Source organism: Microtus oregoni, unplaced genomic scaffold (genome assembly GCF_018167655.1).
Source record: "Microtus oregoni isolate MIOR12 unplaced genomic scaffold, Mior012 000054F_ref0000373, whole genome shotgun sequence".
Taxonomy (NCBI): domain Eukaryota; kingdom Metazoa; phylum Chordata; class Mammalia; order Rodentia; family Cricetidae; genus Microtus; species Microtus oregoni.
This window is the reverse complement of record NW_024543830.1, coordinates 1,159,218-1,175,143: the sequence shown is the minus strand read 5'-3', so window position 1 is coordinate 1,175,143 and position 15,926 is coordinate 1,159,218. Positions and strand designations below refer to the sequence as shown.

Below are 15,926 nucleotides of genomic sequence, written 5' to 3'. Positions count from 1 at the left end.
GTCTGCTGCTGGGAGTGTGAATGTTTACCTGGAGCCAAAAAAAGAACAGGATTGTTTTCTTCTTCAACCTGAGGGTCACAATTACAGATTTATTTTAGATTTTTAGTTTCTCTTTTCCTATCTGTTCCCTTTTCTATAAGGTTAGAAACTTTGGTCTTTCTGAAATTCTATACATATTGCCCTATGAGATTCGATGAAGACAGTCTAGAGTACTAGGGATTCTTTCTTATATCACTCCATCTTTTCTCGATTAAATATTAAGTAAGACAATTACACACTACTTTTGACAATTTGGAACAATTTATACACTCTTATATTGAAAAGTGTACTATGATTCTCTAAAGGAACAGAACACATAAAATGGATCTCTCTGTATGAAGGAGAGTGATTGATTAGAATGTCTTAGGGCTGCAGTCCTACTAATCCCACAAAGGCTACCTGTGACAGAGAAGTGCAAGAACCCAGTACTTACTCAGTCTCGGAGGTCTGACATGTTGGCTATTCCTCAGTCCATGCTTGAATTCGAAATATGATTATCTACTGCCAGGGAAGGAAAGGACTTGATGCAAGGCAAGTGCAAGCAGCAAAGGGCAGCAGCTGCCTCCCTGCCTTCTCTTTTATGCTAACAGCAGAGGGTGTGGCACAGTTTAGGGTGTGTCTTCCTGCCTTGAGATCTGGATTAAAGGTGTGTGTCTTCTGGCATTAATTCCAGATTTAAAGTTGGTATTTTTCAAAAGTGGGCGTGAGGAAGCAAGGTCTAAGGGAGCAGAAGCCAGGAGGCAATCTGGTCCCTGGATCCAATCCAGTCCAGGTACACTGGCAGACCAGGATTTAGCCAGCAACCTAATTAACCTGATTCTCTCTCTGTCTCCGTCTCTCTCTCTCTCTCTCTCTCTCTCTCTCTCTCTCTCTCTCTCTCCCATTCTCTCTGAATGTGTGTTTGTATTTGTGTCTGTTTGTATGTGTTTCTATTTGTTTCAGTCAGTTTGTTTTGCTGTAATGACCAAGAATTTCTCTGTTATGTGTACAGTCCTGTTAAGTTAGACCCATGCTTCTTCCTGATGGGGACCTGAATCCTTTTGGCTGTGCCATGTCCTCCAGAGAACCACTTACCTAAAATAAAAGCCCCACCTGCCCCATTCCTGGGATGATACTCTACATGAACAAATACTCTACTTGAGTCCCAGTGGGATCTAAGTTCCCCCATAGGAACCTCCTATCCTCTTCAGAAGCATACTCAGGAGAGCAATGAAATAGTAATGCAAAGCTTATGTTTTACAAATGAGGAGTCCAGCATTGACTGTCTACCTTGTTTCAAATTACACGTTTGAGGGAAAGGATACCTGCCTCCCGGTCCCTAAACCCACATATAGATGAGTCACTGATGCTACTAACTAGCCACCTGGAAAAGTTCCTACACAAAAACCCAAAAAATTCAGAGATCAAACCAGTTGATTAATTTATCCTGTCTTGAGGGATGAGCAGCATTGGAGGCTGATTTTCAGGAGAGTTGGACTGGGGATTGCTGAGTGGATTGAATCACTGAAGATATGTTCATGTTCTTGAGGCTTAGTGTGTCCATTCAGACATGTCAATCTGGAGAGAGAAGATAGAGGTAAGGAGCATTTTACAGATCACAGTCTAAGGGGAACTGTCTCCAAACCCCTTCTTCAGTAACTGTTGAATATATTCTGCATCCTTTGGAAACCAGAATACTCTTTCATGTCTAAGGCCCAGCATAGTAAGCATGGAAGTTCAAAGATAAAGACAACAGCACACACCAATGAGGATGAAAATTAGGAGGTATTGAGAAGCTGAGTCTTGGCTTCTATATGATGGAAAGGAGAAGTATTTAGTATTTTGTCAGAGCACACCCTAAGTGGATCAGGAAGACTGTATAGGGAGAATTAACTGAGGATGAGAGGAAAACCCCCAATGAGTTTTGGCAGAGCCTTCTTGGGGTCTGTGAGTTTGGAAGGAATAAAAGGAAGGAAAAAAGACAGCTGCATTCAGAGTCCTTCCTACCTCTGCCTCCTGCCACCATATATAAATTCTTCCACCTGAACCTTCATGTTGTGAATACTGAGGCCCCTGACAGATCAATAAAATCACCTCTTCCTTAATCATGTCTCTTGTTTTGGAAGGAATTCTTTTGTGTGTGTGTTTGGGGGGCGGGGGGGAGAGACAGGGTTTCTAAGTAGCTATATAGCCAGTCCTAGAACTCACTCTTTAGACCAGGCTGACCTCAACCTCACAGAGATCCACCGTCCTCTGCCTCCCAGGTGCTGGAATTAAAGGTATGTGCTACCCTGCCTGGCTTATGAAAAAAATTCTTACAACAATATAAGAAGAGGAATAACAGCTGTGGGGGAATGGGCATCATTCCTTTATTTATGGAAGATTGACCCCAGTAAACAAAATGCACTTGTGATGGATAGTCATGGTTTCCTACTTGTCGAGAGCTGGAATTAACTAAACTCCTACAATAGAGGGCACAACTATGAGTAATGTTATGCTTGAGTTGAGGTAAGTAGATCACTTCAAATGCAGACTTTGAAGGTAGAAAGAGACAAACATTTAACCTGGACCCCAAGAATGTAAAACACACACCTTTAATTCATATCTTGAGGCTAGTAAAGGCACACACCTTAAATTGGGGCACACCTTTTGCCTTCTGGAAGCCTGTGAAAATACATGGAAGATAGAAGCTGTTTCTCTTTGTCTGCTTGCCCTCATCTTGCAGCAAGTCCATTCCTCCACTGGCATTAGAGAGTTTTCATAATGCCAACATAGACTAGAGAATAACCTATAGGTCTAACCTGCTGAACTGAATATGTACTGAATTCTTGGACTTCCACTTCACAGGTGGCCATTGAGATATTGTAGACAGAAGGTTCTGTCCCACCTAGCCCCACAGTCTTTCGGTCCCAAAGAAGCACACAAAGACTTATAGTAATGATAAACACTGGGGCCTATTCATTTGGCTTGTTGCTAACTAACTGTTATAACTAAAATTAATTTATAAATCATATCTATGTTTAGCCATGTGACTTGGTGCCTTTTCCGTGTAAGGCATTTTTATCTTCCTTCCTCTGAATCTGATTACAAATGTGTTTCTGACTTTCCTCTTCCCAGAATTCTCCTAGTCTAATAGTCCCAACTATACTTCCTGCCTGGCTACTGGACACTCAGTTTGTTATTCAACCAATAAGAGCAGCAAATCTTTAAAGTGGACAAGAGCATTATTCCACATCATTTCCCCCTTTTTTTTCAAAGCAAGAACCCTGAATCTAATTTCCTTTGTTTAGTGTTTTCATAACTATTATCCATAACAACTTGTAACCAACATGGTAAACAAAAACAAATATTCATATTCCATTTTTGGAAGATGTGGGCTTAGTTTTCCTGCTGTTTGGGGGCGGTGGTAATCTTATGAGGACTCAAAGCAAAAATTTAGGGTAACGATCAAATCCTGACTGGACTATTCTGTGAAGTTGTATTCAGCCAGCAGGCTTGAAGCTGTTCTAGATGTGTAACACCGAGGAAACTGCAAGGTAGCTGGCCTAAAATGTTGGATCATCTGGGCACTTCACTCCTATCCAATATTTTTAAGAGGGCTCTTGCTTGATCAAACATGGTTTTTCTTAAGCCATAATGAATTCACAGCTTCTCATTTGCTGTGGAAAAAAAAAGCAGAACATATCCTTTCCAAAGGAACATATCTTTTGACTCAAATTTTCAAGTTGAGATATTTTTGAAATGTATAGTTCGGATTAATCCATCATCACTTATACTCAAATGCCTTTTAGCAGCTTTTGTTCCTTCCTCAGCTATCAAACAAGACAGTAACATAAAGTAACCAAATTATCTGTGTATTTCATATCTTTATGTGGCTTTTAAAAATTCTATTTGTTATCATTATATTTTTAATTTCTGGTTTTTTAAGAAAGGGTTTCTCTGTGTATCATTGGCTGTCCTACATTTCATTCTGCTGTAGACCTGACTGGGCTTGAACTCACAGACCACCTCTCTCTACCTCCCAAGTGCTGAGATTAAAGGTGTGTGCCACCACACTGGACTATTCTATTTTTTGAAAGGTACTCTCTATCCTTTTTTTTCTCTCCCAAGTCTCTATATATTTTTAAACACACTGTAAGCCACTTAGAGGGTTTTTTGTCTTAAGTCTGTCTTTACTGTATATCTTGATCATTTTGTGAGTACACATGTCTTTAATCTGTTAAGTGATATGCCTACTTTAGAGCTGCAAATTTGGTAGCTGGCTCCACCCCATTCCTTAGTTATTTGACATTCTAGATTTATGGTGGAGATACTGGCAGGAACTAGATTTATTGCCACAACTCTGTGAAGTTTCAGGTCCATGCCACCACCAAGAAACCTGATGCTGGCTGCCCATAAACATTATTTCAGTGTTTGGTGGAAGAGCATCTTAAAAGAGCTGTAAGGGTCTGTGAATAACACTGAGTCAGGCATACCTCTGCATAACACCAGCAAACAGAACCTACTAGAGTAATTATGGTTTCCTACAAGCTGTGCTGATGCTGTTCCTTTCTGTCTAGAATCATCTTTTCTATCCAACCTGAAGCCATAACTTTATTAAGGATAAAAACTGTTCAAATTTCAAACCAAGCTGTAGTTCCACCTTTGAAACAACAAAAAAGGGGGAGGGGATAGGGGGTGTCCTCGCTGTCAAATAGTTACATTGTTCATTCCATAATAACATTTACAATATCATTACTATTGTTTTTCTGGGCTCACTACCTTTGCTCTGGACACATTCGCCTGTGACGTGACAAATTCTATGTCCTTAACTTCGACACCTGCTTCATCAACCACTTCCTCCTCACTTTCCTCTTGTACTGTCTGAGTCTGAGTATTTCCTTGAATGTTTGAAACAGCTCACCTAGAACTTTGAACTTCTCATCAGCTACTAACTGTGTTTGCTGAGACAAATATTCAATCTTGGCTTCTCCAAATACGAGGTAGGTGTCTGAAGCTGGGCTCTTGTAGACATCTGGTTTGGTAATGACGAAGAGGACATTTTTAGATGTCAGGATAGTGACTCTAGTAACCCCTGTAACCTTCCGAAGACCCAGTTTGGCATAGCCCTCCGTGCTTTTTTTCACTCCGGCCCTGCTCTGCTTTACTGACTGGTTCTTCATTGATTTCAGCTGCTGCTGCCAGCTGGGCTTGTTGTGTGGCTGCCTGTGTGGAGTCTTGTTCCTCGAGCTCTGGTACTGATTCACAGCTGTCAGATTCTGTTCCCGACCCTGTCTCAGCCTGGGGCTGTGGCAGCTCCTCCTCTGTGCCAGGGACGGTTTCTGTGGCTTCATGAGGCATTCTGTGCGGAGGACTTGGAACTAAGATGGCAGACCATCTTGGAACTTAGAACGCGAGACAGACCGTCTAGAATCATTTTTGTTTTAAAGCTTTCTCAGGCTTTATATGGAAATTCTTGACAAATGTTTGAGTGCCATTTGTAGACAGACATTTCTGTCCTTCCTGGTTCTGCAGCCATTCATTCCCATAGAAACAAACAGAGGCTCATCTTAATTATAAACTGTTTGGCCTACTGCTCTGGCTTATTATTATCTCTTACAACTTAAAATAACCCATAATTTTAATCTATGTTTAGCCATGTGGCTTGGTACCTTTCCTCAATAAGGCATTCTCATCTTGCTTCCTCTGTGTCTGGCTGGTGATTCCATCTCTGCTTTTTCTCTTCCCAGAATTCTCCTAGTCTCATTGCCCTGCCTAAACTTCCTGTTTTTCTGGCAATTGGCCAATCAGCATTTTATTAAACTAAAACATGTGACAAATCCATAGAGTGTACAAGAGCATTCTCCCATAGCATGGGATTAGCAGAACTACAGCCCTAACTCTTTCTAATGAATCCTGTTGTTCATACAAAGAAAGAGTCCTTCTGTATTCAGTGACTTGTGGAATCTTCGTATAGCATTTTTGATATGAGTGGATAAAATGTTCCAAATTATCAAAAGTATTATATGGTTGTCCAAATAAGCTACCTATTGACCTAAGGGTCAGTTTTGAAAACATTGATGTGATATAACAGCCCCTAATATCCTAGAGTACCTACTCTGAAACTAGCATTGTAATTTGTATAATTTCAGGGACTCAAATTTCCAGCCTCATAGAAGAGGAAACATAGGATAAACAGAAACTCAAAATATGTATCATGCCTATTACTGTGTCCCAAAGAGTGAAGAGAAAACAAATTCTGGTTCTTCATTTGAATTCATTTTATCCTTCAAACTGCCTCCAGGAGAAATGTCACAGGATGCCATAGCCCAGAGCTGAGACTACAAAATGTTCAACATCCAGAATTTCTCCTGCATGTGTTCCATTCACAACTTCTATTTTATTCTGGAGCAAATGAAGGACAGCATTAGGAGCCCAACTTTCTCAAGAGGAGACAATGACAATTGGTGTTTGAGAGTTTACCCAAAGGGTTTCGATGAAGAAAGCTCAAATTACCTGTCAGTTAACCCAGAGTTGGTCAGTTCTCCAAAGAGTCCCATTATGACATAATTCGAGTTTTGGATCATCAACTCCGAAGGAGGAAGTCGTGAAATTGTGCCAAGTCTAAAATCTTTCAGGTTCCTGCCAGGTTATGAAAGGGGTTACAAAATGTTCATCCTTCAAGATTTTCTATACACCATGCATATTCGCTTCTCCCTGAAGGTGAACTCATTCTCCCCTTCATAGGTATTCTGATCCCAGACTCCTACAGAATCTTTGAGGAAAGCAAACAGCCGGAGATTAAGGTTTCAAGATGCACAGTGTCCAATGAGCTAGGAGAGCTGTGGGAGAATTCCCACTTCACAGACTGCTGTCTGGTGGTAGCTTGGCAGGAATTCCAAGTTCACAGTCATCTTAACAGGTTGCTCTCCAGTTTTCAGAACCATGTTTTAATATGACATGGAGGAGAGACCATTGGTGCTGAGACCATTGACCTATGCCACAAGTCTTTAAGGCAGTTATTGGCTTCATTTATAATCAGAAGGAACCAGACCTCCACTTCATGGCAGATGCTGTGCTTGCAGCTGCTTTTAAGTATGGTCTGGAGAGTATGAAGGTCCTGTGTGAGAGGGCTCTCTACAGAGTTCTTTCTGTGGAGAATGCTGCCTACACTCTCTTCCCGGATGATCTCTACAGTAATCCAGAGCAGCTGTAAATCCAGTTACTGGATTTCATTATAGTTCATGCTTCAGAGGTTTCTGGGACCACAAGCAGGAAGACAAAGGTAGATTCATACCCCTACCTGGTTACTGAAGAATACAGTGCCCTGGCTTCTCCTCACTGATCTTCTCTGGAGCCTGTTCTCAAAGCCTAAAGAAATTCTAGTACCCTGTCAGCATTAACCTTTACATGTATCCCAGAATCATCATTCAACATTGTTACCAATGATGACTGTGTAGACTATGGGGTATGTGGAACATTTACAGTGAATCTGGGGAAAGACAACCTGGTGGAACAGACTTTAATACAACTGTAAATTTATTGACTGTCAGGCTTGGGGAGGGGCAATACTGGCATCTGGTATTATCAAAGCAACCTGGACACTGTTGCTGTACTGGTTTGACTTTTGTCCAATACTTAGCTACTGTGATTCAGTTTATTTAAGGCCTCAAACACATCCCAATAAAGTTTCTTTAGAAAAACTTGTCTGGATTGAAATGAATAGAACATATTATCAAGGGCTCAGAGCAAAAAAAAATCTGACATCAATAAATTATTAAATAGATAACATAATAAAATCTGCTTTGTGAATTCTAGTGGTGTTTCTGTTCAAAGGCTTCATTTGCCCCATTCAGATCTTCTCAGCTGTTGAAGTTTGTGAGGGTCCTTATGGTCTCATACAAGCAGAGGTTCAATGAAATGATTCCTAATGAAATTACTATACCTGCCCAATCATCCTCAGTTAGGTTTTCTCCATCAGGTGATGGGAGCAGACACTGAGATCCACAGTCAAACATTAGGCAGAGCTCAGGGATTCCCTAGGGGAAATTGCTTCCTGTTCATTTGTTCTTAATTTCTGATGGCCTGGAAACGTTGGTTCCTTTTTGATGGTGTCGAGGCAATCAGTGACCCTGACTGGAGACATAACAAACATTCTATTTAGCTGGAAACTCAGACTTCTCCCAGGTCACTTTGGGCTTCAGATGTCCTTAAGCCAACAGGCTAAGAAAAAATTAACAGTGTTAGGAGAGGTAATTTACCAAGAGGAAATTGGATTGCTTCTCCTAAATAGAGGTAAGAAAGATAATGGATGTTGGTCAGGAAATCCTTTAGGGATACACATGGTACCCCATAGTTCAGTAACTAAAGACAATGGGAGACGGCAGCAGCCTAATGCAGGCAGAGGACAAAATGCACAGACTCAACAGTGGTGTGGGACCATGGTCTGTATTCTGTCAATTACATTTTAAATAAACACTGATTGGCCAGTAGCCAGGCAGGAATCATATGCAGGACAACCAGAAAGGAAGTAGAGTTAAGTCAAGGAGAACAGGAGAATTCTGAGAAGAGGATTCAGTTCCGACTTAGATGCATAAGAAGCAAGATGTGACTGCCTCACTAAAAAAGGAAAAGAGCCATGTGGTTAACATATACTAGAATAATGGGTTAATGTAAGTAATAAGAATTAATAAGAAGTTTGAGCTAATGTATAGTTAATGTGGACCTCTGTGTGATTTCCTTGAGACTTAATGATTGTGGGACTGGGCAGGAAAAAACCTCAGAGAAAACCATTTGTTCAACCATGTTTATAGCATCATTATTTGTAATAACCTGAACCTGGAAACAACCTAGATGCCCTTCAATGGAAGAATGGATAAAGAAAGTGTGGAACATATACACATTAAAATACTATTCAGCTGTAAAATGACATCTTGAATTTTGCATGCAAGTGGATGGAAACAGAAAACCCCATCCTGAGTGAGATAACTCTAACTCAAAAAGATGAATATGGTATGTACTCACTCATTAGTGGACTCTCACCATAAACAAAGGTCAAGCTAAATAATAATGAGAACCCAAAGAAAAACATATATAGATCCTCTTGGAAATTGGAAGCAGATAAGATCGCAGGGCAAAAGTTGGGAACATGGGGATTAGGGTGCCGATGTTAGGGGGGGGAAGGGGAGAGGGGTAAAGAAGAGAGAAGGGAAGGATTGGGGAGAACTTGGGGGATTGGAATGGTCTAGATGGAAGAAGGGCAGATATGGGAGCAGAGATAATTTAATTAATGGAGCCATTTTAAGTTTGGTATGAGAGTTGGGTCTAGCAGGGTTGCAAGGTACCCATGGGGATGTCCTCAGCTAGGTCTTTCGGCAGTAGAGGAGAGGGTGCCTGAACTGGCCTTGTCCCATAGTCATATGGAAAACTATCTTGAATATCACCATAGAACCTTCGTTCAGCAATGGATGGAGATAGAGTCAGAGACCCACATCAGAGCACTGACCTGAACTCCCAAAGTCCACTTAAAGACCAGAAGGAAGGAGAAGATGAGAAAGGAAGTCAGGACTGCCAGGTATTGTTCCACCCACTGAGACAGTGTCCCTGATTTAATTGGACTTTACCAAAGCCAGCTGGACTGGGACTGAATGAGCATGGGATCAAACCAGACTCTCTGAATGTGGCTGACAATGGGGGCTGATTGAGAAGTCAATGATAATGGCACTGGGATTTGTTTCGACTGCATGTACTGGCTTTTTGGAATCCCAGTCTGTTTGGATGCTCACCTTCCTAGGCCTGGTTGGAGCAGGGAGGGCCTTGGACTTCCCACAGGGCAGAGTACCATGCCCTCTTATAGAACTGGAGGGGGAAGAGGGAGGCAGAGTGGGGGCTGTGAGGGAAATGGGTGCAGAGCTATGGGATATTTGGCAATGGCAAACAAAAATACTCTTTGAGTATGGCTGACAAGGTTAATGAAGAAAGCACAGACTGCCTGTCAGTTTACTTAGTGTTGCCCACTGTCCAATGTGTCATGTTTGGACAAAGATCCTGGCTTTAAGCATTGTTTGTGATAGCCAGAACCTGGAAACAACCTAGATGCCCTTCAATGGAAGAATGGATGAAGAAAGTATGAAATATATACATATTAGAGTACTACTCAGCAGTGAAAAACAAGGACTTCTTGAATTTTGCATACAAATGGATGGATGTTGTAATAAGAGCGGCGGGGCTGTGTCCCCAGCACCCCGGCCGCCTGCTAGTTTATGCCCCGAAATAATTACACGGAAACTGTATTCTTTTAAACACTGCTTGGCCCACTAGCTCTAGCCTCTTAACCCATTTCTAATAATCTATGTAGCCCTGGTCTTACCGGAAAAGATTCTAGCCCACTTCCATCCTGGGGTCGGAGCTTCATCGCATGTGCCTCAGAGAGCAGAGCTATCACGTCTACCCGGGAGAGCAGAGCATGGCATCTCTGCTCCAGAGAGAAGAGCTGTCAAGTCTGAGCTCACTTCCTCTTCCTCCCAGCATTCTGTTCTGTTTACTCCTCCCACCTATGTTTTAACCTACGGGGGGCAAGCAGTTTCTTTATTGCTTAACCAATGAAATCAACAGATTGATATATGACACTCCCACATCAGATGGAAATAGAAAACACTATCCTGAGTGAGGTAAGCCAGACCCAAAAAGAGGAACATGGGGTGTACTCACTCATATTTGGTTTCTAGCCATAAATAAAGGACATTGGGCCTATAATTCGCCATCCTAGAGAAGCTAAATAAGAAGGTGAACCCAAAGAAAAACATATAGGCATCCTCCTGAATATTAACCTTCATCAGGTGATGAAAGGAGACAGAGACAGAGTCCCACATTGGAGCACCAGACTACAACCCCAAGGTCCAAATCAGGAGCAGAAGGAGAGAGAGCATGAGCAAGGAACTCAGGACCGCGAGGGGTGCACCCACACACTGAGACAATGGGGATGTTCTATCAGGAACTCACCAAGGCTAGCTGGCCCGGGTCTGAAAAAGCATGGGACAAAATCGGACTTGCTGAACATAGTGGACAATGAGGACAACTGAGAACTCAAGAACAATGGCAATGGTTTTTTGATCCTACTGCACGTATTGGCTTTGTGGGAGCCTAGGCAGTTTGGATGCTCACCTTACTAGACCTGGATGGAGGTGGGTGGTCCTTGGACTTCCCACAGGTCAGGGAACCCTGATTGCTCTTTGGGCTGATGAGGGAGGGGAACTTGATCGGGGGAGGAGGAGGGAAATGGGAGGTGGTGGCATGGAGGAGGCAGAAATCTTTAATAAATAAATAAATTAAAAAAAAGATCCTGGCTTTAGTACTGCCATGTACTCAGACAAAGGCCTCAGCAACAGTCAGGGCCCAGACTGCACCATGGAACCAGGTGACAGCACAGTGTTTGAGACCGGTATGGTTTCTATGAATACATTGATATCAGAGTCTTCCATTGAATCCTACCAATACAATGCTCTTTTATTACCTTTGTTATAGTTTTGAAGTACAATTTGAAATCAGGAATGATGAGACCTAATGGGGCTCTTTTCTTTTTTAGAAATATTTTAATTATCCATGGCTCTTATAGAATATTAATTTAAAATGTGTTACATTTGTTTATGCTGTATTTATTAACTCAGTAAAGCAGTGTTACTGTGCATATCTAAACACCTGATTGTATAATAAAGAATTGAACAGTCAATATTGAGGCAGGAGAGAAATAGGCAGAGTTCGTGGGCAGAGAGGATAAATAGAAGGATAAATACAGGAGAGGGTAGGAGCAGAATAATAAAAAAATGGAAAATTTCATGCCTTGTAATCATCAGTGAGGACATTAGAATGGAACAGTAAACAGGAGATTAAGACTTTATTAAGGGCAGTGGTAAAGAGATTTGAAAAGATTGAAGAAATTATAGAAACTGATGATCAGGGATAAGTAAAAGGACAGGAAATAGTATAAATTAGGCAATAAATATACATGGCTACCTATATTATGGAAAGACAATGAATCCCAAAAGCTTGTGCTAATTTTTTATGTGAGATTAATAGCAATTATCCCAAAAGTGATAGACTCAGCCATATGAAGAGAATGAGTGGGATTCTTCATTGAATTGTACATGACACACCAATAACTAAAGCCCGTATATTTTATAATGATGCAAAGAAATCAGGAAAGGCAGGTTACAAATCAGAAGATTTAAGTAAGGTGTAACAAAGTCCTATAATTCTGTCCAAAAAGAAGAGTTATAAGCTATTTTCAAGGTACCTGAGGTTTTTAAAGAAGGTCTCAATATAGTTAGTGATTTGCAATATGTAGAAAGAGATGTCTCACATAACTGCTGAAATTATACCAGATATTATAGAATTTATTTCATTATTTATTCAGATTTGAGATATATGCGTTCACAGGCTTCCCACGTACATAGCACATATGGATACGGATCCCATACAGGTCTGCCAGGTCCTCTAGCACAAAGCAATGCAGAAATTGACCAATTAGTGATTGTAAGTGTGCTTTGTGCCTCAGAATTCATAAGACACATCACGTCAAGAGCAAAGGCTTAAAGAAAGAGGTTTCTATTACATCCCAACAAGGTAAGAAGATTATAAAGAGACGTCCTACTTGCTCTTTCTATAACCAAATACTATTACCTGAGGGGAGTAACCCAAAGGTTACTCAAAGAAAAGCAATGTGGCAGCTACATGTGTTCCACTTTATAGAATATGGAAAATTAAAATATATAATCACTCCATTGACATTTATTCATGTTTTCAGATGGCAACTCCCTTGTCTCTCTATTGCCCTGACTGTCCTGGAACTCACTTAATAGATCAGACTGTTCTTAAACTCACAGAGATCTGCCTGCCTCTGCTTCCTGAATGATGGGAGTAAAGATGTGTATCACTATGGTCCACATCTCAGGTATTCTGAACTTTCTACCCTAAGCTTTCTGAGTCACTGCGATCACACACAGGCTGGAGCCACTAGGCCTGGTCAGGCACCTTACTTTTCTTGGTCATTTTAGGCATTTGGAATATTGTTTGAGTCAAATACATTATAAATAAATAAATAATAAATAAATAAATAAAATATTCATTAAGGAGAGAAATGTTTCTGAATTAGGCCAGTAAATCAGAGATGGTCCCTGCCCCGTGACAATCTAGCATGTGCTGTTTTCTTGTTTTATGAAATAGGGGTCCATCTACACCAGTAGATGGTCATAGGAGGGGAGGCATTCTGGGAAAGGAGTGAAAAAAATATGAGCAAGCCAGGGCAAAGTGGGTGTCATCCCAGAACTCAGGAGCCTGAGGAAAAAGGATCAAGAGTTTCAGACCAGCCTGGGGTATATAGTGAGCTCCAGGCTAGTCTTGGCTACACAGTAACCCCTGTATTAAAGAATATCAGAAGCAGAGGAAGAACAGCTCCATTTGTTCAGTTACCTTAGTCCCTGTTCATAAAGTCTTAGAATCATTCCCATCTCACTGGATATGGTGTCCCTGCTGCTAATCCTAGCACTTGGGAGGTCTAGGCAGAAAGATTCTGGAGAAGGTCAGCTTAAGGCAACCATGCTCGGGCAACCATGCTAGGTGTTTTATGTTAACAAACTAAAGAGGAGGGAATCTCAATTTTAAAAAGTCTCAGCTGGGTGGTGGTGGCACAGGCCTTTAATCCCAGCACTCAGAAAGCAGAGGACAATGGATATCTGTGAGTTCGAGGCCAGCCTGATCTACAGAGGAAGAGAAAGTTCAAAGACAGGCTCCAAAGCTACACTGAGAAACCCTGACTTGAAAAGCATATGGAAGGGCTGGACAGATGCCTCAGAGATTAAGAGCATTTCCTATTCTTCCTAAGGTCCTGAGTTCAGTTCCCAGCTACCCACTTGAAGGCTCACAACCATCTTTAATGGGGTCTGGTGCCCTCTTATGGCCTTCAGGCATATATGTAGAAGAAGAGGGAGTAAAGGAGAAAGAAGGAGGAAGAAAAGGAGGAAGAAAATAGAGGAGGAAGTAGTGGAGGAAGTAGAGGAGGAAGAGGGATAAAGGAGAAAGAACGAGGAAGAAGAGGAAGAAGAAAATAGAGGAGGAAATAAAGAATAAAGAAAGAGGAAGTAAAGGAGAAGTAGAGGAGGAAGTAAAGAAGAAAGAAGGAGGCAGTAGTGGAGGAAGTAGAGGAGGAAGAGGAAGTAAAGGAGAAAGGAAGGAGGAAGAAGAGTGCTGGCTCCACCTCTCTCAGTCTTCAAATACAGTAGAGGTATTCTTTGGCTCTATGAGTGACAGGTGGGAGCCTCATCACCTAAACTCTGGGTAGCACTGCACAGCTTATAAACCTTTTTTTTTTTTTAGTAGAAGCTACATCTGCCATGGGGACACTGCATGGTTTGGAAATATCTCTGTGTATGGTGGTAGGAATATACCATGCCCTCCTGCTTGTACACGCCTAGTAGACTTGATTCTGTTGCATGCCCAGGCAGGGAGCACTGAGATATAGGCATGGTCTTAGCTACTTCCCTCCTGACCCTGAGTGGGCACACAAGCATCCAGAGCCAAAGGGGGTGGCATGCATCAACCCCCCAAAATAACCAGAGTTCATGTTGGCAGCACGGACCAGGAAGCCACAAGTTAGAGACACCACATATACCCACTGTTAGGAGACCACATTATGTACACAAAAGACATAGTATGAACCCATGCAGGTACAGTGAGCCTCTATGAGGTTTGCTTAGTTGATTCTGTGGTCTGTGTTCTCCTGTTATCTTTGATCCTTTTGGCTCAAACAATCCTTCCTTCCCTCTTCCTCGGGGTTCCCCAGAGCTTCACCTAATGTTTGGCTGTGGCTCTCAGTATCTGCTCCCATCATCTCCACGTACTCCATCATGCGGACTGGAGTCGACACCAGTCTGTGAGGATAACAGACTTTCATTAGGTCTCACTTCACTGACTTTGTGTATGTGTGACACTGAGGACTCTGTACTAACAGCTGAGCAGGCTGCATGGACTAAAATGGGATTCTTCAAACAGAAACACCACTAGAATCCACAAACTGATTTTCAATTTGTCTTTGTTTTACATTTTTTGTTTAAAAATTTGTCTACAGAGCTGGATATGCCTGTGGAGACAAGAGGAAGACAACAGATTCTCTGGATCACCAGTTAGAGATGGTCAAAAGGTTCTTGGTGTGCTGGGACCTGAAGACAGGTTCTCTGCATTAGTAAAAATTACTTTGTCAGCTAAATCATCTCTCCAGTCCCCTCAAACTGAGTTTGGAGGAAAACCGACTTTATTTTCTTCCCCTTCTCCTGCAAGCAAACATTCATATTTGTTTTCTCCATTGCTCTATGCCCTCCCTTTATTGTATGTTCTTCTCAGTCCAATTCAAACAGGATACTCAAAAAAATATCCTGTTGCATGTATTTGGGCATTAACTAAACTGAATCCCAGTTTCCGACCCATTGGACAAAATTCAAATCAGCAGAGCAACAGGGTAGACATTGGGTAGAGTACTCCAGACTCCAGCCTTACCTCCCTCCCCGGCCACAACCTGCCATTCCAACTCATTTACTACTCTGTTAAAGCCTGAGTTTTCCCAAGCTTCACTGTAAATGTTCCACAGGCCATGGTATACCCAGGTTTCATTGGTAACAGCACTGACAGCTACTTTAGGAAGATACCTGTAGGTCACTGTTCAATGAACAGGTCATTAGAATTGCTTCAGGTATTTGAGAAGGGATTCTGGAAAAGGATCCTGTCCAGAAGCTGGCAAGCTGTATGCTTCAGCGGCCAAGTGGGGGCATGAGTTCATCATTGTCCTCCAACTCGAGATCTCAGACACCTTGGAAGCATGAGCTGCAATGAATTTCATTACCTGAGATTTCAGCTGGCCGTGCTGTGATGGTCAGCCAGTA

At 41.8% G+C, this 15,926-nt stretch overlaps 1 pseudogene; it reads right to left on the bottom strand.

The window, feature by feature from the left end:
• Positions 1–4,715: 4,715 nt before the first annotated feature.
• LOC121438006 lies at positions 4,716–5,358 on the bottom strand (annotated as a pseudogene).
• Between the last annotated feature and the right edge of the window lie 10,568 nt (positions 5,359–15,926).